The following is a 23,216-nucleotide window of genomic DNA, read 5'->3' as shown; positions in this document are numbered from 1 at the left end:
ATTTAAAGCATTCACTGGAGTCATGTCAACTTTTACCAAGCTCGCCGAGGTCAAATTCAACAATAGTTACATTCCTGTAAGCAAAAAGTGAGATACTTTTCTATTTATTTTATTTTGTATCATTTAATTAATCAATACTATGTACATCAAAGGCGTTATTGCAGTTGCAGATGACTATAAGTTCAATTAGAACTACTTTATATGACGAGTGCAAACTTTTGTAGGGAGCAGAGAGATTTTCTGGAATTCTCATTGCATCTCGAAATTCCAATACATAACGATAGCATGAGTTCTTTGTGGAAGTAAGAAAGTGCGAGGAACTTCGGTTACAAACATTGTGCATTTCCGCAAATATAACATGTTTTTGGCCTTGACGACATCGTTACACTTACACGTGGAGTTACTATAAGTTACTATAAGTTTGACGGCTTATTTTGATTTATGTGAATATTATACTCCTACGTCGCTTAAGACCGTCTACGCTACACGAGAATAATTTAATTTAATAGTGCCGTTTTCTTTCTTTCTTCATCTGTGCTTATGCGAAGTCAAATCTTGCGGACTTCGATTCCGAAAATGTTCTTGGAAGTGGAACAGATTTAAAATCAAGCGTGTTAATATGGTGCTGCCTCACGTGAATTTACGTTCAACAGTTGGGCAGAATAGTTCACGTGCTTGTGACGCTCAGTACTATTACTACAAACACACAGTATGGCTCAAGACACTGTGAGTCGTCACAGAAGCAGTGGCAATCTCTGAAGACTTCTCCTTTTTGGGACACACTGAATCTTGGCTAAAATTGGCATCCAGATCGATTTAAAATTATATAAAACATAATTTGATGTGAAACACATATTGTAATTTCCTGTCAGGTACATAGGAGGTCGTAAGTACAATATCTACAATATCCTTACATACAAAGATTATTGTACAGAACATAAATGCAACATATCTAATAATACGGTGTTTACAGAAAAATGGAAAAACTGGTAGAAAAAAACCTTGAAGATTTTGAATTATGGAAAAATATGTCGTTGTTCCTGTGTTACAACCTATACTCGTACGCATATTATGTAATTCCCGTACAGGGGAGGACATTATAATTGAAATTCGCTGTCTGGTATCGGCGGATATTTACGATATTGCAGTGCAATGTCGTAGCTGTTCAGTAACGAGGATGCTTCCACAGGAGAGACTAGCCTGGAGATATGTATCGAACCAGTTTTCGGATTGAAGACCACGACAACAATAATTTATCATTTTATGAAACATGTACATCCACGTATCCCCTCGTCGTGACACTGACTTTTCCTCTGACTGCCTACGGCAAATTGCGCATTGCCGAACACTTGGGGAATGACTGTTTCAAATTGACACGTGATCACCATGCTCGAAGCTACTCGAAACTTCTACTGAAGCCAGTTGTAACAGGCAACCATAATAAATGCTTTCCCAGAAAACTTTTTCACAATTTTCCAAGAAATACTTAACACTGAAATAAACGAAGTTTCTTACCTTGAACTCTATCAACCCTCACACACCTAAAAATAAACAATAGAAATTCATAACACAAAAGTAATATACTCATTCACAAGATATTAATCGATATAAATGTAAAGTCATTCGATATCTTTTGACACAACAAACTGAGTAAAACAATCTTATAATAAAGGTAACAACATAAAACCAATCTCGAATCTTATACGGTAATCAATGTGAAAAGTGATATAAGAAAACACTAAAGAATGCAGTAGCTTTTTAGGCTGCAGTCACTGAAATCGTGGAATATTTATGTCATTATGTTACTATTTTAATGCTTATACCTATGCAAGTGTCGGTGGTGATCCAAAACTTCCATATTGATATACCCCAAGAAAAGAGAATTAAAAAACCCACCTTCTATCTCACCAGACTGAAATTTTACGTTGACTAGTTTTAACATTTCATTGGGAAATGCCCCACAGTATCGTCTGTTGACAAAGAAATCGCACTGCTGTGGAGTGTCTGCCAAGGGCGCCGACCTACCGGTGTTTGCTGTGCCCATCCTGCAGCGCTGGCCGCCTTGCTGTACTCCCAGTCCAGCACGGTGCTCTGTTCCGCCATGGTTCGTGAATATTTATACAGCTTGCTTCGGTGGAGTAAGTGAACAGTGATACTCGAGGTCAGTTCTATCCACTAGACGTCATTGCTAACCAAATATATAAAAACTATTTTTCTGAAACTGCATATAAAATCACCACCTTTCAGTTACTTTATAAACATAACATCTACAGAGGTTGTTATTAATATTCGAACACTTTACTCTTTCTAGTTTCTCACCTGTTGTAGCTAGCCAGAAACACAAGTCGAATTTCCCTATCCTGCAACTCCAAATATTTTATAAAAACCATCCACCCCAAGTGGACTCTAACCTGAACTGACGTTTTCATAAGCTCTAATGTGCCTCCTCACCTGTTAAAGGGATGTAATGCGATATACTAAACTCACCGTACACATGGATGTGTCATCGGCTGCGGAGGCCCATCATTGGGATCATTCGGTGCACTGTGTGTTTAGACACACTTGTGCTCTGCCCAGCATTCAAGTCTGATGTTAGTTCCACCACAGATCGCCGCCCGTCCTTTTTTACCAGTCTCCATAGCCTACGACGTTCGACAACTGTAATGAAGGGTGATCGCCCAAACCCACGACGTATGGACGTGGTTTCACGTCGTTTCCGCCATCTGTTGAATACACTCGGCACAGCACTCCTCAAACATCAGATAAGACGTACTGTTTCCGAAATGCTCGTGCCGAGCCTCCGGGACATCACAATCTGGCCTCAGTCAAACTCAGATAGATCTTGCGCCTTCCCCATCCTACAAGATGACAGCTCGCTCGCTGGTACTACATGCACCGTGCATGTGTCTGACTACCAATCATTCCTCGCGTGGACCGGTTTATATAGATAGTAGGTCGGTGGTCATAATGTTCTGGCTGATCAGTGTATATGGTGTCTGTTCTTTTGGACATGTCCGTAAGAACAGACATCATTTTTAATCCTGTAGCCTATGAATCAAGACACAAGGACTTAAAGACATTAGCTGTCAGTGGATATTGATTTAAATCAATAGGGAAGTTTGAAAATTTATGCCAGACCGGGATTCGAACATGGGTCTCCTGCTTACTAGATAGTGCTCTGATCACTATGCCTTCTTCTTTTCCCAAAGGAACTTTCCTGGCGCCCAAAGGGCAAAGTGGGCAGGGGTCGCAATCCGAGGACTCGCCACCATGTCCCGTGGCCACCCCGCAGGAACCAAGGAAAGGATAGGTAACGTGGAACAGAGTTACAAAGAACATCAGTGATTTATTTATTAATTTTTCTTTTTTATATATTCATTAATACCACCGAGAATAGCAGGAAACCGACGACGCGAAGTGAAGGGCGCGGCCAAACGCCAAACTCAGACTACCACGCCATAGTTTCTCGGAGAAGGACATTCCGATGACCAGAGAATACACCGATTCTAAGAGCGGAAGAGACGGAGATCAGCATCTCATGTCAGTGACATCCCAGCTCTGGGGTCCGTTAAGGAAGACACTACGAAGGAAACAGAGAAAACTTGTCTATATTTGGGATTACGGGGAACTGCACAATGGCGTTCGTTAAGTAGGTGCCAAAAATCAAGAACATTTTTCACGTCGTCAGCAAACAAGTAGTGAACTACGTGTCGACAAATCCAATCACGGAGTCGTCTTCGTTTGTGGGAAACATCCCGAATCCGGAAGGAGGGCCGGCCATGTGACCGAGCGGTTCTAGGCGCTTCAGTCCGGAACAGCGCTGCTGCTACGGTCTCAGGTTCGAATCGTGCATCGGGCATGGATGTGTGTGATGTCGTTAGGTTGGTTAGGTTTAAGTAGTTCTACGTCTAGGGGACTGATGGCCTTCCATAGTGCTTAGAGCCATTTGAATCATTTGAACCGGAAGGAGGCCAGGAGGTATCTGACGAGGTGTCGAACGGGTAATTAGGGCCAGCACCTGCCGCTGGTCCGCACGCTAGGCGATGTTCGTCCGTGTCCAGAACACCACAAACGACATACAACAAGGTGTCTGCAAGGTTAATCCCATGAATGCGTGACAGAAGTACTTGCTTCCCATTGACTGTAAGGTACTATGCAGACTTGACGTCAATAGCAAGGTAGGGAGCAGACAGGATGCCAGTCGACGTGGGGATGTTTCCCCTCAACCACATTCGGTGATCCGTGTAGCTGGAGAAAACCACAGATCTCCTTCGTGTTTGGCAAGCGCGTTGGCAGTCTTGCAGTATAGACGTAGCTCAGTTCGAGGATAAAATGGCGGAAGTAATAGAAGGAGCGTGGTGCAAGGGCCTCCAGCAAGAAGCTGGTAAGGCACGCAGGAGAACGGCGTCACAGAACCATCTGAGAACTGACACGGACATGACAGAGACCTAAACCGCCTCTGCACCGTGGGAGGTTCGTGGTCTCGTACCTTGGCTTAAACAATGCCTTATCCTAAACAATGGCGCTAGCATGCGGCGGGCCATGGACGGCGAAAAAGCAAATGTCTGTGACACGTGGGGGATACTGAGTCGTGGCGTTTTGCTGGCGCGCCAGCGTATTTGCAAGTACCTCGCCTTCGCGCTCTGATCCATGCTTGTGACGCGTACTGAGTCTTGGCTGCCTTATCTTTGCCAGGGGAGTTAACTGGAGGCTCTCGCCAAGGACGTGACAGTTGGCGTTCGATGTTACCTGAGGCCGGAGTGCGCTTGGGGTGGAGTGGGAACCGACAACGTGTATGGGGCAGCTGGGTGGAGAGCTTTTCCTGCCGCCTGTGAGGAGACTTGCTGCTGCCTTGGGTCGCGTGCTGCTAGTTCCGGACAGCCTGCTGTGCCCGATGCAAGCCATATCGGACGTCCAGCGAAAAGTTAAGTGAGATTGTACTTAGGGCATATGTGTGAAGGTGTTGAGGGCTGGTACCTCACTTCTGGTAGTAGTAAGCGCATGGGTGTTACCATGGAAGTAAAGGTGTGCCTATAAATAGTTCATGGTGTTTAAGACAGGTGTTAAATATTAATATAATGCACGAGCGTGCCTCGTCCAGCTCGTGGGGAATCGTTGTTTGATGTAATACGTAATCTGCTGCAAGACTTTAATCTGTTTATCAAATATACTGGATTCGACTGTTTGGTAGTCTTAGCGTAGTGAGCCCCAGTAAAACTTACAGTGAAATTTCCAGAGTTGTGCTCGTTAAGGTTTTCACTTAACAGTGGGGCACAAGAGTTCACGTACTTTAATTGTGACTAAGACTGGAGTGCCTGCTGGTCTTGTTAGTAATCGTAACTTTTTTAATATCTTAATAGCAGGCAATTTTCCTTAAGGTTATTGATAACATTTGCGCTGTTGGTTGTACCTTACCAGTGTAGTTCACTCGTAGTGGGGCAAAGGTAGTGTGTCATACTATTAGTGAATAATTTAACATGATATTTAATATCTTTTGGCGTTTGTTTACATTGTCCCTGCGGACCTGTTCTGTGCGCTTGTTAAATGTTACAGATGGCTGGCTGGTGTTTTGGAGTAAGGGCTACCTTTCCACTTATGGGTGTTCGGGGCTGTGAAGTCCTGGGTAGCGGGAGGTGACTCCAGGTCGAAGTTCGAGAAGTGGGTCTTACACGAACTGCCGGCTTCCTCCTTCCGCCTTGGCTTTTCCAAGTTAAGTTTTCGTTCAGCCTTCGAGCGACCTGGCGTCACTCCTCGCTAATTAATTCTGGTGCTAATTATGTTTACTTGGCTGTTTATTATATTTATTAAACTTTGTCTGAAGAGCAACGTACAATTGTGAATTAATTTAAGCCGTCAGGCGCATAATTGTTAATGGTTTCAAAATTTCCTTATTCAGAGTGTAAATATTAAGTTGACAAACCAGAATAACTCGAAAAATAAGCTTCACACGAAAAATATGTAGAATCCAAAATTGATTATTTTCGAGGGGGACATTGGCTTGTGCTAAAATTACCCCTCCACCCCAGCCCCCTGGAGGTGGGCGGGAGGCAACTTTAAAATTTCAAATGGCAACCCCCATTTTTTAATGAAGAATCAGATTCTACATAAAAATTACGTACATTTTTCTTAAACATTTGTTTTGATTCTTGGTAGTTCGCATTGTAATTCAAGAAAATCAATGTTCTCATTTTTGCTTGGAAAATGGTTATGGATAAATAAAAAATAATTATTTACTTCGTAAATTTTGATTCGCGAATAGGTTGGGGTTTGAGAGAGAGGAATTACAGTTCTACAAATGTTGACCCAAATATTAATTTTTTCCGCAGATTCGGATAAGTTTTGTTTGTTCCGTGGTCATGAGGCCACACAACTTTTAAGTATCAAACAAATCATCTGACTAGCTAACTAACTAACCAAACGTCCTACGAAGTAAATAAGTATTTTTTATTTATCCGTAACCATTTTCCACGCAAAAATGAGAACATGAGTTTTCTTGCATTACAGCGCCAACTACCAAGTACCAAAGCAAATGTTTAAGACAAAATGTACGTAGTTTTTTATGTAGAATCTCATTCTGCATAAAAAATGGGGGTTCCTATTTGAAATTTTAAAGTTGCCTTCCGCCCCACCCCCAGGGGGCTGGTGTGGCGGGCTAATTTTAGCACCCCCAGATGTCCCCCATGAAGATAATCAACTTTGGATTCTACACATTTTTTTCGTGTGAAGCTTATTTTTCGAGTTATTCTGGTTTGTCAATTTAAAAATTACACCCTGTATATGAGATAGACTGTTTCATAAAAGGACATTGGTAGCAGATTCAGCAAATTCTTATGTCTTAATATTCTTATCACCTAAAGTAATTGGGATTAAAATATTGTTGTTTATAAGGAATTTGTTTATATGATTGTTAAATAAAGCGAGTGATAACAAAAGGGATCCAGTCCTTCCTATTTGTCTCCCTATTCCGTTGTCGAATAACGTTTCAGATACGTGACGCCAAATATACATTTACGTATTGTGTCCGTTGCAGAAGATAGCGTGCTCGTAAACGGTCAACTAGGAGGGCACCTTGTAGCTAGGAAAGTAGGCGCCGGCAGTTGATGACAATCGTGCATTGCACATCATTTGCGAAATCGAGTCTTAAGCTTCTGATAGCATCAGCTACATGCAATGGAGCAGCGCTGTTCGCAGAAAGCCCCGTACCTATTGCCATGGCGCTCGATTTGCGGACGTTAAGGCAGCTACCAGAAGCTTCGCAATAGGAGGTAAACCATGACAGTGATTCCCTGACCTCAGCACCGCATGTCCGTGATGTATGTGGATGGGAATGAGGAGACCGTCAAGGAAACCGTCTGGGATCTGCACGAGAGGCGACATAAGGTTCCGACAAATTTCCGTCCACACCGGCGCCAATAGGGGACGAAATGTCCAGTAAAACTCTAGTGGAAGGCCGTCAAGGCCAGGCGACTTGTTTGTAGAACCCGCCTGCATAGCATCATGGACTTCGTCCTCTGTTGCGTCGTCACGCAGCCCCATCGCTGCGTCACCAGGAACCGAGTCAAATGAAAGTTCGGAGACAGACGTAATGTTACTGAAATCTGGTTTCGCAGGACAGAGCGGATCAGGTTATGGTTGTGGAAAGGGGCCAAAATCAGTTACTGTCAGTTGCACAAAACACACACTTAATCATACACGCCCCTAAAAAGGATTCAAAACAATACGGCTGAAAACCCGAACACAAGTTATTACGAGGGGCGTTCAGAAAGTAAGCTCCGATCGGTCGCGAAATGGAAACGACTATGAAAATCCGATAAAGCTTTGCACAGATGTGTTGGGTAGTGTCTCTAGTATAACCCCAGTTAGCATCACGTCGCTCTTCTCATTGCTGAGCTCGCAGTGAGTGCGTAAAGATGTCTAGAAAATAGTGTCTGCCGCCAAGTACGAGGGCCTGGTGAGAAATTTCGCCTGAAGCTATGCAGCTAACATTACATAACTGTCGTGCTGTTTCGTCTTCACGACAATTCTCAGCCGCATTCTGCAGGGGCAATGAAGATGCTCCTGCATCGTTTTCAAATGGAAATGCTAGATTACCCACAATACAGTCCGCAATTGTCTCCCCCTGAGTTTCATCTCTGGTCACATGAACCGCTGTCTTTGAAGACAACATTTTGACACAGACAACGAGGTGTAGGCCAGCGTGGAGAATTGGCGGAAAGCACTGGCGGCTGCCTTCTATGATGAGGCTATTGAAAAGTTGGTACAACGCTATGACAAAAGTCTAAGTCAGAACGGCGACTACGTAGAGAAGTAGCTGAAAGGTGTAGCTAATTGTTACAAGTAAAACATTTCTGATGTTCGCTGTGGTTTCAATTTGGCAATCAATCCGAGCTTACTTTCTGAACAGGCCCCGTACAATTGGTTTAAGAAATACACGCGGCTGAAGGCCTTACTTTAAAAAAGAAAATCTTACGTAAATACTCTTCTGGACACAGAAGAACTGAGGCTTAAGGCCTGGATAACAAGAATTTCCAATAGAGAAGAAAATTTAAAAAGGTTTTAAACTAGTGACTTTTCAAATTTTAATTTAAGACGGCTGAAGGCCTTACCTTAATATTTGACATGAAAGCTCGGGTGAAGGCCACATACTGAACATAGAACAATTCATGGCATAAGGCTTGGATAACAAGGATTTACGATAGAGCAAAATTCCCCTTTTTTATTTTAAAAAATTCAGGTCAAACAAGAATCTTCAAAGTTTTAACTTAAGACGGCTGAAGGCCTCGCACCGTACTTGAGACAAAAATCACAGTCTAAAAACAACAGAACAATGGTGCTCAGAAGTGTTCCAAGGGTCGGCCTGAGGAGGTAACTCTAATGTAAGGTGAGGTGAGGTGAGACAGGCAGACAAGAACAAGATTACTTAATCAGATGGCAACCCGACCCAGGGACAGCTGAAGGACCGACCAACAACCTAATCAATTCCGTTGCGCCGACCAACGGCACGACAACGGAAAATATCAGCCGAGGACAAAGATAGCAGCAGCACTGTGTCTTCAAATGTGGCGTCTAAAACGTCCTAGGCACAATAACCAATCAAAAATATGAACAACACCAAAGGCTATCAAACTGCGTGCCGTACGGACAGCATAAACACGGCGAGGAAAAACACACTGCGGGGCACTGCGCTAATGCCCTCGCCGCGGAGACTTCCTCGCTGCACTGTCTCAACCGACCGACTGCCTACTCCAGTACGCAGACAGCATTAACATAACTGATCAGTCGAAATTACACAAGCTAGACACACTTCCACGAAAACACTTCCACAAGAACTCGAACAATCGTAAAAACAATCACTTACATTAAGTAAGTAACAACAGCGTTACAACCGTCATACGATTCCTATGGTCGACGAACTGTCGGCTGCTGCCACAAAACTTGTTGCGCGCCGTATTTGATACTCTCGCTCACATCGCCTGCCGTATAGCCAATTGCATTCTGGCGTTACATCTGGTAACTTACCTGTATTAGACAGTACAGTACATTAGAACCAGCCGTTAACTCGTACGCGCAGTCCCGTCTCGTCGCCTAACATACACTCCCCACCTAGGTGCTTGAGTCTCGACAGCCCTTTGGCAGAATACGTGTGGTCGTTGTGATTGTAGTTAAAATCAATCTAAGTCACACACAGAACTAATAACAGCCGCGGGACCTTAGGATTCTCGAATGAATACAGTCTTGTAGGTATTACAACGTCCCTTGCTACGACAGTACGCAGAGTTGGTCACGCATCACTGCATTTGACAACCGACGGATGCGTACTAGAGCGAGAATAAGTGCCAGGAAGTAATCCGAGGTGCATCAGACATGAACGTTTACCGCCATTAACATTATCACAGAAGTGGTCTAACTGGACCTGCACATTACAACAAACTATATCAAAATGACTGGTGACATGACTAGACAACACAAGTGGGAGGATATCTGAACTCGACTTCTTTCGAATTAGTTCGCGCTCTCTCTTAGAGTAGTAATCCGTGCTTGGTGCTATTATGCAACAAACGCCGGCAGGCAACTTTTCATTGCGAACAATTTTTAAGGTCTGAAAGGTCTACTGTTACAATCAGTTTCATCTGAAAGGCAAGATCGAAATTCTGTAGAAGTGTTGGAGAGAGTTGCGAAATGACGTGCAAACACTCGCTTAATATCGCATAGAATTCTCTGAAAGAGTGCTGGAAACTGTGCACAACCCTGAGTACCGTAGATTAACATAATCGGCTAAAACCATACCTGCTTGAGTAGCCTTCAGCCTCTGCTTCCAGCCGCCACGTCCTAGCCTTCTCTCGACAGCTTCTACCATAAATATCTTCAAATGTACTACATACGAAAGATTTGTCTATCTGAATAAAACTATGAATTATCATTAAAATGACACAATCTCTTACAGCACCGCCGATATATGGCAGATGAATTGAGATGTTGTATTTTCACACCGCCATATCTCGTCACATAAAACACTGATTATGTAATGAAAGAGGCCAAGGGCCATTTATTTGCCAATGTATAATATTTAACTATGCATTGTAATGATGCATTTTGACAATTTACAAGGAGAAATGAAACCAGCGCTACTGACGCGCCAAAGAAACTATAGACTAATTCTCCACGTATGTAAAAAACATCGATATTAAAGACAGTCTCTGAAGACATTTGAATATTACAAAAAAACAAGTGCGCAACCCATCGTCCACAGCCGGACACAGGCGTCATTATAAGATTTGTAATTTGTTTAAATCTATTGAGAAATACTGTTATTTTGTTGCATGTGAGACTAGTATGGGCGAAAAACACAGAGTGGTTAATGAATGGACATTTCTACGTGATTTACTAGCTTTTATGGACACAAGAAACCACTCAGGCTCTGTCATTGTTATTGACGTAAGTGTTAACGTGTTATATGTGTTTTAAATCCAAGCTCGTAACTATAGTGTCAATTACTCTAAATTTGTGTTTGCTTTGGTAGTTGGACAACCTTAATTTTATTTTATTATTTTTTTTTTTTTCACACAGAGCCAACCGTGTCCGATGTGTCATTATGTTGACAGAACAGTCGAGGTCGACGTTAACATACTACTTCAGGGTGTATACGCGGACAAGGAAAAAAAATTCCCGGATTTCCCGGTTAAAAATACACTTTCTCCCTGGTTAAAACACGCTTTTTCCGTGTTAAATGACATTACATTTTACCCTTATCAATCCATTGAATGGTTATGGTTTTATACAAGGGCGTAGAATTTCCCGGCACTTTAGAAAACGAAACTCCGGGATAAAAGATATGTTTTGGAAATATCTTTGATGTGCAGCAACATGTACGCTGCGTATTTTCGTTTTGCGAAAGTATACTTTGGAATTCCACCAAACACCGCATGTTACTTTCCGAAGCATTGAAATCGAGATTGCGACGCGCTTTTGTAAGCCAGTCACAGCTCATGTCACGTGATCTCGCCAGCCGATGACAGCGGATATTCAGAGCACAGGACACGTGATGTAGTCAGCCAATAGAAACATCACTGTTAAGTAGCACGAACACACAAACAGGGAAAGTTAATAGTTTAAATTAATATACGTAGTGTTGCTACAAGAAAAGCAAAACTTTCACTTATAATATTGGTATCTACGGTTAATAAGCTGCAAGAGAAGCTAAGCTGTCGTATATAATGTAGATCTTTTTTTGCGCGTGTTACACTTTAAAATATTTCACACAAATGTGAAAGTAAAATTTTTTATATTGGCATAAATGTCTGATCTTCAGGGTTCGAAATTCTTCTAAATGGCTCGTCATCAAAGAGTTGATTTTAAAATGAGAGTCAAACGCTCTGTGATTTAAGAAATTCATGGTACATTCTCGCACATAGTTCAACTTGCGTAAATGGATATTTACTTTGAAAGTAACGCTTTTCAAACCACCATTCGCAATATTTTCCCGTGACCTGTAAGAAATAGGTTCGTTTCAGCAGTTGCCAGAGAGCGCAGATAATAGGCGGCACCGCCTTTTGCGCACCTATCATGACGTAGGAAGCCCGTATGTACGTACGTACGTGTAAAACATTAAACGATCGTACATTATGTCATAAATGAAACAAGACATCAGAGGACACTCCAAGAGCATCGGACTTTCGTGAACCATACTAAAATGTGCATATTTAAAGTGCATATTTAAAGTGCATATTTAAAGAGCAAATTCGTATGTCCAGATTCCCAATGAAGTAGACCTCGACCTGATATTAAGCTTTCCAGTGTCGTTTTCGGGATGCAAATTTTCTTGGAGCACCATTACTGTATTATATCATGTTTTTTTGTTTATTATGGCATAATCAATGCCATACGTGCTAGAAGATGAAAACGTGCACTTCAAATGCAGCGAACTGTTGAAACTAGTCAGTATTGTGGAATTAAACATTTCGTTTCAAATACTTTGACTGCCTCTGCAGAAAAGGTTACTAAAAGTCAAATTTCTTTAGCAAACAGACCAAAATAACTTCATTGTTCCGCAAGGCTATTAATGCTCTACTGTCAGAAAGATGGAAATAAAATAAAATCTGAAACTAATGACACATTTTAGCCTTTCGTAATTATGTGAATGTATTATAATTCACTTGATAGCTCCCGGCCACAGATATCCGTGTTGTTTTCATTTGACGTGAGAGTAATGATGGGGAAACAGCAAAATCGTTAAATGTAAACACGGGTCACGTGGAGACTCAGACTGCTCTGCGCATCAGCCCCGGATCAACGATATTTGCTAACCGGGTAAATACTAAAAAAAAAAATAAATAAATAAAAAAAAAATCTAATTTTCAAAAATATGTTCATCTTGTAGCGCACATCTTTTTGAAAAGTCTGAAACATAAAACATACGCGTTCCAGGAAATGTAGCACATGTTATTTGGTCTTAAGTGTGCCAAAGTGCAGTGCTGCGCCTCTTCATAAAGCATTCTTCTATCGTACGTCACTGTATTCCGCTCTGTGGAATTGAAACGTGTATATTTTGTAATGGATGCCATCAAACTATATTCAGGACAGTGGAAATAGAAATGTCCTGTGATGCTTCTCCTGCTCCCAGTCGGCCGGTTTGACGGCCTGCTCCTCTTTAAAAAAAATCTCACAATTAATAGCGAATGGTATTATTTGTAATCGGGCGAACAAGAACTCTTCAGAAAATTTGCACTCTTTATTGCGTATTAGCTTCTAACTTGCTGTTTTGTGAGACATAAAATTAAATATAAGATACATAAAACCAATAAAGACAAAAGATAAGCAAGACAGTACAAATTTCTTCAATCCTTAGCTCCTAGCATTTTTTTCTCTCTAATCTTGCTGCAGATTTACATGGCGTGCTTTCCTTTCATCAGAGTTCGTCAAACGTTTTTTGCTACATGAAAAATCGAAATGCCGTTATCTAATACTGAAAAAGCTGTCAACACAAATAATACCCAAGACTGGTGTTGTTTCTCGATCTGATTACGTCTGTTTTGTCACTGTCTGCTAGATAAAATTGGCCTTTCTAATATTGCACCAGTTTGGTAACACACACCAAATAAACGAGACTGTTTTGGTACAAATGGCCATTTTTATAACACGACAGAGTATAGTTCACTAACTACCAATATCAAAAGCCTACTAGGCCTACTAAAAGCAAAAAGCTTTATGTTAGGAAATAGTTTCACATTTCATTCATATGCACCAGTTTCTCAAGCATGAGATCGAATAGTATTTCGAAATTTTTATATAACTTTGGAATGTCTCATTCTTCGATAATTTGTGTGATGTCCCCGTTTCTTCTCCTTCCTCGTTCTAACAAACAATCTTGTCATCACCAAATCTGTAGCTATTCCTGCCATTGTCAAAATTTGTTCACTGACCCTGCCAGAATCACAGCTTTAGTTATCCCACGATTATTTTCCGGTTAGGTGTTATTACGTGTTCCTACAACACGTTTCCGCATTACTTACAGAATAGAACTTATGCGGCTGCAAGCCGGGGAATGTACTAGTGTAGCGATCTGGCCAAAAATTTTCTGTCACAATTTCATTTTCTTGGATGCACCGAGAAGATAATACGTAATCTTTCTCATTTGTTATTCCAGTCAGTCGTTTATTTCCATTCTGGTAGTCTGAATCTATGGATTTCGCTAGTAATCATAACAACGCTGATCATTTACAAGCCCAATCAACCACATAATCAGACAGCGATTAGCATTCATCCGTTCGGCTTTGCTCCGCTCAGCTCATATAGCCCCGTCCCCTTTTGTCTGCAGAAAATTTATTTCTAGATGCGACGAGGATTCTCCTGACAGAGAAATCACGTACACTATGCACGCATTCAAAAATCAACTTATGATTCATTCAGAAATCAACTTAAAATGTGTTCAAAAATGTTCAAAAAGCAACACGAAGCGTTTCAAAATCATATGAATAATAGACAAACGTGCGCTGGAAGCTAGGCGCTTTGTGAAACAAGTTTTTTCCATATGAATTTGGCGCCCCATTTTCCCGGTAGCATCTGGCTGCTTGCTGCGACTGCTTGCACAAAAAATGGCTCTGAGCACTATGGGACTTCTGTGGTCATCAGTCCCCTAGAACTTAGAACTAGTTAAACCTAAGTAACCTAAGGACACCACACACAGCCATGCCCGAGGCAGGATACGAACCTGCGACGTAGCGGCCGCGCGGTTCCAGACTGTAGCGCCTAGAACCGTTCGGCCAACCCGGCCGGCAATGCTTGCACAGCCAACAGCCACATTCCTGTAGCCAGAAGCGAGGGAATCTACTACTCAAACGCGACTCAACTGCGCATGCGCCCGCTCGTAACTGCTAAAACGAATCTAATGTGCCGGCAGGGGTGGCAGTGCGGTTCTAGGCACTTCAGTCCGGAACCGCGTGACTGCTACCGTCGCAGGTTCGAATCCTGCCTCGGGCATGGATGTGTGTGATGTCCTTAGGTTAGTTAGGTTTAAGTAGTTCTAAGTTCTAGGGGACTGATGACCTCAGATGTTAAGACCCATAGTGCTCAGAGCCATTTGAACCATTTGAATCTAATGCAAAACAGTTGTGACTTGACGCTCATCAGAGGCAATTAAGCATTGCATAGTCTTCCTAAAGTCTTTGACACATTTTGCTGTTGGCAGACGTTTGCATGAACACTATGTGTTGTTGTATATGGCGCATTTCCTTTGCAATGTAAGTTATTTCCGTTTTCTTCTCTCGTTTATGTTGTATTGTTGGAGTATTATTCTGCAGTAGCGGGGTACAGTAATATCCTTCGTTGGAGTATCGCTTCTTACCAGTCAAAATTACAAAAATCTAACTGAAAACTAAAACAATGAAAAATTCCCGGAATTCTTAAAAATTCACGGGTTTTCCCGGTTTTCTCCCGGATGAAAAAATTCCCAGGCATTTCCCAGATCTCCCGGTTGTCCTGGTTCGTATACAAAAAAAAAAATGGCTCTGAGCACTATGGGACTTAACATCTGAAGTCATCAGTCCCCTAGAGCTTATAACTACTTGAAACTAACTAACATAAGGACATCACACACACCCATGCCCGAGGCAGGATTCGAACCTGCGACCGTATCGGTCGTGCGGTTCCAGACTGTAGCGCCTAGAACCGCTCGGCCACACCGGCCGGCTGGTCGTATACACCCTGTACTTATATTCCCCCCTTGTAATTTTCTTCAAACTCAGTTTTAAACTGGCCCTTAGGTACATTTTCAGTGCGAGTAACGTCCGGGAATTTCTTAACAAACTTCACTTCTCAAATCGCACATCGGTCGTACAAAGCCTCGCTGTTCCACAATGGTCCGCTGCACTTCCTAAACGGGAAAGGGAGCCACGCAAGTATATGTTGCTTCCTCTTTCCAATCTGATGCTTAATTATTTTTATGTGTGCAAGAGCTCACGTCGTGAGCCAACCACATCTGACTTCTAAACAATCTGCATTACAGCACCAAATTGCAATCATTATATTTTAATAACAAATATCTAATAATATTTTCTTGCATCTGATGTGGCGCAGCCCGAACAGGGACTCGAATCAAAATCATAGCTAATCCTCTTGTTTTTAATTTCATGTGGGACCGGAGGCGGAAATTTTCTGAAAAAGACGGACGTGGAACATATACTAGTGACTACCAAAAGAACGGTAAAATACAATTGGAGGCCGTAATTGCAGTTCCGAGCTGCTGTTTCAAGACAACGTAAAGTGAGTAGAATCCTTTGTGTTTACGAAAACCCTGCTTTGGTAATGCATTTTCTGACATTCAAATGTAATGTTCATTTAAAATCCAGCTTTCCCGCCAACGCCGCTTCATTTCGTAAATTCATTTAGATTAGTTATCTCAAAAACGTTTCTTTGCAATTTTTAAAGTCAGTTTTGTTAAAGTGCAAAATTTTTATTGCTGTACTGTAATTGTCTGTATATGTTCTCTTGTTGTCATTCTTGTCATTCAAAGCCAAGATGGTGGAAATACAGCGTTGGTGACGGGCAGCAGCGTTGTCTTTAATTGTTTACATTCAGTGGAATCCACATTGCCTCTTTCGTGTTGTGCTATCCAATTTTCATTGCCGTCAGTGACAACTGAGTGTTTTAGTAACTCAGAGATAGACACCCCGCGTGAGCAGTTCAGTAATGTATCTAAAAATATTACGAGTGGTTCTATCGCGAAATCTTTGGTTGCAAACATGGCGGAAAACAAGCGAGTGGGTAATTCCGCAGATGAGCTTTCCGATAACAAACGCGGGTACATACCAGCTCTACTCGCGTGCAATTACTGATCGCCCGGAGTCCCGCCATGACGTGTTAAATATTGAGGACGAGGAGCGTGAGCTAAGACTTGGACAAACATAGCAGACATGTGTATTGAAATGTGGCAGAGAGATAAACGCGAACGGGAAGAGGAAAAACCGAGAGAAAAACGCGAACGTGATGAGAAGAAAAGACAACCCGGAGAGGAGTGGGACGAGAAACAAGCCTTGTTATTCTCCAATTTAAAATCGGACATGGAAAATAAATTTGATTCAATGGCAAGTAACTTGAAGACAGATTTAAGAACTGACTTGAAGGCGGACTTAAAAGCAGAAGTAAGTTCGGTAAAGGCAGATGTATAAACTAAACTTGACTCAATGAATAATAATTTGAAGGCCGAATTAAAAGCGGATATTGGTAAACTCGTATCACAAATGGTTACAGTAACGGCAGAAATCGACTCGGTAAAGAGTAATATGAAAACTAAATTTGGTACAGTGGAAAGCAAGATAGATTCGATAAAGGACGAATTAAAAGAAGGTCTCAAACATGAAGAAGACGCGGTTGAAACCGACTTACGTGGGCAAATAGATAGTACAATTTCAACGGTAGCAGATCAAATTGTGAAGTTGGAAGATGGCATGAAATCAATGGCCGACCAACTTCAGCTTCAAGTAACCGCTTGCCAGTATGAGGTGGCGAAGACGCTGAAAAAGTACTAAGTGTTTGGAAACGTCAACAAACTAGACGACAATATCAAGAAAATTGGCGATAAAATGACATAATTGTTAGATGACATGTCTAAGTTGAATATTGAAAGTAAAATAAAGCATAGCTTAGACACATACTCCACAGAACTGAATAAGAGATACGAAGATTGGGTGGAGACCAAAGACAGTGAAATTTCCGACAAGGCAACGAACGAGCTCAAAGACGCCGTAAAATCAGCCACAGGAACTTCAGGAGACACAGTTTGTAGCGAGTTAGGGCAGATTCGACGTGTCTTCATGGGAGATTTACCAGAGTGGAAACGCAAACTTGACGGTCAAATTGAGACAATAAACACCGCTTAGATGATCTCCAACACAATGACGCGCAGGGCGAATACCAAAGCGTATTACCAACAGTAAATAACTCGTCGGAATATTTCGACCGCCAGCATCAAGCTTCCGCATTATCAATACCGAAGCAAGACTACCAACCTTTACAACAGGAACAAATCGCTCAAGTATCGCTCGCGAATGTATTGAAAGAAGAGAGCGTATTGAAACATAGTCTTTCAAACATTCATACCAGAGAAAAGAAACATTCACCCTGTCGTATTTTAATTTTCTGGCGTATTCCCAGAAAGTTGGTCAGACCGCCAACGCATACAGTTTGTTATCAAATTCATTCAAGGAGAAAATGCGTTATGGGAAACAGAGATGCTCCATAGATGTCATACCAATGCCGAACTCTAACACGAATTTTTGCATAAGTTTTGGAGCACAGGAATACAGCAGAGACTTCGGAAAGAAGTGTAAATTGCCGAACCTTTTCACGCCGTATTTGGGAGTCTAAGGAAGTATTTCGAGAAGTACTTGAAGATTCGCTATTGGGATACACCAATCACCACTAAAGATATAATAATGATTCTCAAGTCGAAATTGCCTATATCTATAAGGGAAAAATTACTAAACGTTCCGGATGTCGACCAGGAGATGTTCTTATCCGTGTTGAACTGTTTAAACCTCATCCATGAAGACGCGCGTGTTCAGAACAAAAACAATTAAGGATATCAAACGCCAAGTGCACCGGCCGCCAACAACCACGGCAGCGCGAGCGGGAACAGATCAGTCAGGGTAGCCAACAGGGAAACAAGAACTGGCAGCCAAGCGACGGAAAGAATAATGGCAACTACAGGAATGGAAACCATCGGAACAGACGTAACAACAATTACACACAACCCTATTCTTAATGACAGTCAGAAAACTATGGCAATGGCAACAAACGAAATAGATACGGCAGCGGTTTCCAACGTAACGACTACGGTGGGAACCAATACGGCAAACAAAACAATGGAGGCTACCAAAATCGGTCGCGAAATCATAATTTCAGCAGCAGAACCAAGTCATGCAATACCAACAAAATGCGCCACCACAGCAAGCAACGAATGCAAACAATCAGCAACAGTTTAAACAAAATCAGAAGCCGCATGAAAGATACAATCAGCCCATTCTACACCCAAGTCAGTCCTCCGCCGAACTTTAATTTTGCCAACCAAATGGAATTCGTACCAACGGTAACATGGTATCCAAGCCCTACCTTGACGATAACTGAATACAATAGCACGAGCGCTACATCAAACGGTAGTAGCGCAGCCCAAATGAAAGCGGAAAACTAGACGCAGCTAGTCCAAGCTTCTGCGGGTTGGCTGCGGAATGCGCAGGGGGCGACTTCATGTCGGAGTCAATAAATCTCAGAGCTCAAGATATATGCGAAGAATTAATCGGAGAAAAGGTGACCAGGCCAACAGAAGACTTATGGGAAGACCTAGTACAAGGTTCTGCGCAGATATATATCGCTGATTTACCCATCATTACGATTACTGATACAGGTGTTAACGTGAATGCAATGTCGTTGTGTATTTTCAGAAAAGTATCTGCATTAATCAAAGTACCCACTCTACCTGTTCAAGGCTGTACAGTCACCGGTGCTGGCTGTTCCATGATTCAAAGAGTAAACCTTCAAACCCAAATACCAGTCCGAATAGAATCAATGACAATCGCATGTGTGTTTTTAGTTGTGAAAAATCTATCCGTTCCTTCCATACTCAGTATGGAGTTTCTCCGCAAGACAAGAGCAGTAATTTATATTTATAACGGTACAGGCAAGTTAACAGTCAACGAGAAAGCAATTATGGTTCAACTTTTGCGTGACAAGATAAAAGTAACAGATCAATGTCATGTTTTGATGCGCTGACTGTACAGGAAGAGTAAAGTGCGCAACAACCACCTGTTGCATTTCAGCCAACACATTGCCAATTGTGACGAAGACGAGAAAATACCGGCTCAAGAAGAAATAATCCGGAAAACCATGGAATCATGTGAACTAACAGACGCCCAACAGCAAGACTTATTAATGAGATATTCACCCTTATTTTCTACCAAGCCAGGGATGATAAGAGGCTTTGAGATCGACATGAGATATCATGACACACACTGCAAGACCACCTATTGGGTTCCGCAATCCAAGAAGGCAGCCGTCAGAGACGAATAAGAAAAATGATCAAGTGGAAATTATTGAAAACTGATTCACCCTATTGCAGCTTCTTAGTTTCTATTTTAAAGGAAGATGGCAGCATGAGGTTGGTACTGGACGCTCGCAACATCAATAAAATAATATCACCAATTTGCTCGAGGCCTGAACCGCTCGAAGAGCAATTACAGAAATTTAGAGGTGTAAGGTATCTGTCTAGCGTTGATCTAAGATACTGGCAGGTCCGCCTGACAACAATCGAGGAAGTACACTGCATTTATTTTCACCGGACGGACGTATCAGTTCAAAGTAGTTCCGCTTGGTTTGAATATCAGTTCCGGAATCCTTACTGCGGCTTTGAATCACGTACTGGGACCAGAAATTTTAGACGAAGTGACGGTGTACGTCGATGACTTGCTAACTGCCACCGATTCATGGGAAAAGCATATCCAGCTGATAGAGAAGGTATTCAGAAGGTTCACTGACTACGGAGTTACTGCCAACCTCAGGAAGTCAAAATTCGGGACACAAGAGATCAAATTTTAGGCCACGTTATATCTTCAGAAGGAATTCGACCGGATGCCAAGAAACTACTACACTCGAAGGTGGTGCCTTTTCCTACAGGATTATCAATTTGAAATTGTCCACATTACAGGAAAGGACGTCATAGCCGACGCCCTATCACGCATGCCGGAGAGAATGCCCGAAAATTGTGAAATCGAGGAACAATTGCGCAACGGACAGATATTGTTAATGAAAGACCCGATTCACCGGAACTACTACCTACAGCTATGTAGACAGATGAAGACCTTGCAAGACGCCGATAGAAAATGGAATAAAGTAAAGGGAATACTTACGTTAAATCAACACCAGTTAGCGAAATTTTATAAATTACATGAAGGAGTATTATTTCATCGGACGACAGAAACAAGAAGATGGTGCGTCTGCATACCCCACGCCTATGTGGAACATTTGTTGTGGTATACCCACCTGTCTTGGGGACACTTCGGCCTCGAAGATGCAAGAAGAAAATATCGATGTATTGCTACACTCCTAATTTGCATGGAAAGATACACAAACTCCTACGAAGTTGTCCAGTAAGCCAGAAAGCCAAACCATTTAATCTGTCAAATGCTTTGCCATGAAACCCCATATTAACCCAGAAACCAGGGCAGATAGTAAGTACAGACCTCACTGGAACGCTTCCGACAGGAAGAGGAGGTGTGAAATACAGGAAGAATAGAGCAGGGTTACTTCCCACGTTTCGGCAAACCGGAGGCCATACTTTCGGACAATGCCTCGAACTTTATCAGCAAACAATGGAGAGTTTTCTCGCCGAACAACATGAAGCAAATTTTGACTTCGAAATTCAGACCCCAGTCAAACTTGACGGAACGCGTATTGAAGGAATACAACCGATTTATCTGCACATATATTCCGACACACCAAACAAAATGGGTGGAATTTGTAACCCCGTTCGAGCAGGTAGTCAACAACCTACCCCACATGTCAACCCACGCCAGCAGAACTAATGTCGAATCAAAGAGAACGCAACGAGAGGAGGGGATCGGTCCGATACCTAAAATTCAGAGGGATGAGGAAGAACTCGATTAAAAACTATGACAGACCATGATTTCACTTACTGTTCATGCGAATATCAGAAAAAGAGCACACGATAAGAAGATCGGGAAAGTGCTAGTCTACAAACTTAATGAAAAAATATTAGTGAGGACGCATTACAAATCTTCATTACTGTACCGTCTAAATAAAAAGTGGAGTTACTTGTACTAGGGACCGTACATAATTTTGCGCAAACCACTAATTGGTTGATATCTGATAACCGATCCCGTCTCTGGAAGAATAAAGGGTATATACCTCCATCAGGACATTAAGAAGTATGCTTCGAGCCGAGGAAATAATAATGATCATTGAGGAAGATTTTGCCGACCATATCTACAAAAAGACCGCTGAAAGACAAGAAGAAGAATGAATCCACGAGTCAAGACACTGCCGCACAGAGAAGAGGAAAGAAGAAAATTACTTGAGAAAGTCGCCGACCAGATTTACAGGGGAAATTATCGGATTCGTTTTAAGTTTGTTATTAAGAAGATGAAGTGCTACGCGACTGATTGCCATGGATGCCGATTTATATTGAGACTATTTGAATACAAAGGAAGGGCGTAGCCGGTGAGCCGACTTCCGACATTCTACATGATGAATTTTGTTAGATTTAAGACGAAGATAATTTTATCCGAGGAACAGACGGCGCGACACGATGGAGAGAGAACATTTATTCTCAACCACCGCATGTAACGACAGATATAGACACGCGGATTACGAAAGAAACTCCAACGGCAAGTGAGATAATGAACCACGTGGACTGAGTGGTAAGAAGAAAAACAAGGCAACGTACGACGTGACCCTGATGGCAAACACGCACGGAATTTGTCAGTCATTTGTCCATTGACACGCCCAGCTTAAATATTTACGGATCGCCGCGCGAAGCGAATACTACACAGTACAGATGGGTCGTTCGCGAGCTAACGGGTCCAAAGGAACGGTTCATCAACATGAACGGTGAAACGTCCCCTTAGGAAAATTGTACACGACTGTCCTTAAACTGATACACAATAGTTTTTTTAGCGCAACGCAATCTGACTTTCAAAAACCCCTACAAAAGAATGGCCCTGACTAACATTAAACTATACCTTTCACAAATCACTTACCTCACAAAAATCTTCTTCGCTGCTCAAGCTACTGCAATACAGCGAGCGCCACTACTGCCAGCTAAATAAAAGATTCAAACTATGGAAGGCACTAACTACTGATAGGGATAGTTAGCAAATGAAAGATATTAGTAGAGAACAAACAATGTATTTACCTTGATATCATCATATATAAATATAGCAGTTCATGACAAATTACAAATCTCCGCCATCTCTCTCCCCACATCCACCACTGCTGGCGGCTCACCTCCAACTGCGCAATGCTGCGCGCTGTTCACAGCCAGCTGCCTAACACTACAATGGCGAGTATTACAACAATGCAAAGCAGCCACAGACAGCACACAGCACAGCCAGTGATTTTCATACAGAGGTGGCGTTACCAATAATAAAACCTAAACAGCCTACTTACATAGCCCCCATGCTACCCAAAAAAATTTTACAAATTTTTTTTGG

Source organism: Schistocerca americana, chromosome 1 (genome assembly GCF_021461395.2).
Source record: "Schistocerca americana isolate TAMUIC-IGC-003095 chromosome 1, iqSchAmer2.1, whole genome shotgun sequence".
Classification (NCBI taxonomy): Eukaryota; Metazoa; Arthropoda; class Insecta; order Orthoptera; family Acrididae; genus Schistocerca; species Schistocerca americana.
The sequence above is the reverse complement of the archived record's forward strand: the minus strand, read 5'-3'. Positions refer to the sequence as shown.